Raw genomic sequence first — 2,500 nt, 5'->3', positions numbered from 1 at the left:
CTTCTGATTCCCCCTCCTGTCTCTTTCTCTTTACTCCCCCTCTCTCCCCATCCCCACCTCACGTTCACCTTTGCTCTGGCTTATTTGCCACTTGGTGTCTCGCCCCGGCTCCTGCCTCGTAAACACTTGTAAAGAACTTCTCTGTATATTGTGAGTACGGTTATTATACCATATGATATTTTGGATTTGGTATTGGGCAGAATATTTAGTTTTTTTTCCCTTATGTTGGTTATGTTAATTAATTGGTAATATTTTGATATGTGAAGTTTTGTTAATTAAATGTAATTGTTTTATTGTTTTTTTACATATAACCTATTGTTAATTTTGTGGATTTAACTTGAACCTTGACACTATGCTCAGTTTGGGAGAAAGGACTCTCCCCACAGAATATAAAGAAAGGATTCGAGAGTACAGGGATTTATCCTTGCAACAGGGATAAATAAAAAAAAATAGGCTGAACCCCCTAAACCTTAAAACTTATGAAAAATGGCTAACAATGGGATCACCAAAGTAAGGCAATGGAGAACCACTTTAGGACTCCTTGCATGAGGATACAGCAGAGCACACAGAAAACCCATTTGACCCCATGCATAATTATCTCTCAGAGCAAAATGAAAACCAGTTACTGCCACTTTCAACTTGTTTCTCTAGAGATTTTACAGAATCCTTAGACACACTTATACCTGCTCCAGTTTGTCCGCCAACTACCCCCACCACAAGACCAGCTACTCCTGCTACAAGAGCTTCAACACCTCAGTCAGAGGCATCAACATCGAACATTAATAAAAGTTATAAGAATGATCCATTCCTTTCGAAATACTCGGACTCTGAGCTGAACAGAATTCTACATTCTTTACCAATTGATGTGCTTTATAAGGAAATTCAACGACGAGCCCCTCATAATATGCGCTACAGTGGGATTCTACAAGAATCTAATGAGGAAACAACATTAGGGACTGTTATGCAGGCAAGATGGAAGACACCAAATACATCCAAGCCCACACGTCGTCGCATAAATATGAAAGCCCAAATCATAACTGGAGAAGAAATCACAAAACAATTAGAAAATAAAAGCAAATCTAAGTATAAGAGAAAGTGCAAAATATCCTCAGACAGTGACTCAGAAGAGGAGGATGACCAACAACCAGTGATGGAACTAGAGGACACAGATGATACAGATGCTATGGATGAAGAATCTTCAGTAGAAGAGCACATCCCTGCAGATGAAAACGTTCCTGAAAAAGAATGATTCCAAATGCCAGTGTTAGATGACAGTGCTACAGGAAAATTTGATACATTTTTTTTTATTCTACTCCTACAAAGTCTTACTACTGGGGTAAGATTACAAAGACTTTTGAATATGATGAAAATGAAAGTGTTTCATCTGTAGAAGTGGACTTTTTAAGAAGGAAAAGCATTTCACCTGACCCAGAAAACTCGCGTGAATGCAACTAGTATATATCTAAAGATATTCAAATTGTTTTTTCTGAATTTGTATTTTCTGGTCCAACAAATGCAGATATAATAAAAGGGGGTTACTTCAAATTTCCCGATAAGCAAGCATTGAGTGCTTTTAGGAAATATTCTTTAAGCTTTAATGGTGAATAATGAGATTGGTGTTATATCATTAAATGAAAAACCATACATTTCTCATAATGAATTAATGAACTATGTGTTAAGTTATATGAAATAGAAGACATTTTATTTTACCTTGAGCCACAAGAGGACCTCTAAATTGTCTTAAAATAGCCAAAATGAAGGTATTTTTTTTTTACCCCAACTATGTTTTTTCTTACCCCCTTTTTCGGGTAAGAAAAAATACCCTAAAAAAAATCATAACAAATTTATTTTTACAGGAAATTAAATATAACTGCATGGTAATGTTTCCACATGCTCATCACAAGAATTCCACCTTTATTTTTTGCAATTTTTTTTTTGCAATTTTTTTTTTCCCCAACTGACTATATCATTATTACAAGCTAAGCTACAACCCTAGTTGGATAAGCAAGGTGCTATAAGCCCAAGGACTCCAACAGCGAAAAAATAGCCCAGTGAGGAAAGGAAAAAAGGAAAATAAATAAACGATGAAAAATAAAAATAATCCAATAACCCTTTATCTTTTCCCTTAAATGATATTAATCCATCCCACAACGTTTCAACACGACCACTATTTCAAGCATTGGGTAAACAAGCTTTTTGTTCATTAACAAACAAACATGGATGAAAGCAAAACAGGGTTGCAACCCCACTCCCCCCAAGGCGCGGGTAATGAAAAGACAATGCACAAATAGACCTCCTATTACTTAAGAGAAATTAGCGTCACATTCTCAAAGGTCATCAATGTTATACGAACAAGTTTTCCAAAGGACATAAATTAATCTAAAATTAAATTAAACTTTAGCGAATAATTGAGTTTCAGTCTAATAAATTCCTTATACTATGATCAAAATTCAAACACCAAATATTGCCTTTTAATTTTTTATTCATATCCAAATAATTC

The sequence above is a fragment of the Palaemon carinicauda genome, chromosome 31 (assembly GCF_036898095.1).
Source record: "Palaemon carinicauda isolate YSFRI2023 chromosome 31, ASM3689809v2, whole genome shotgun sequence".
In the NCBI taxonomy this organism is placed as follows: domain Eukaryota; kingdom Metazoa; phylum Arthropoda; class Malacostraca; order Decapoda; family Palaemonidae; genus Palaemon; species Palaemon carinicauda.
The sequence above is the reverse complement of the archived record's forward strand: the minus strand, read 5'-3'. Positions refer to the sequence as shown.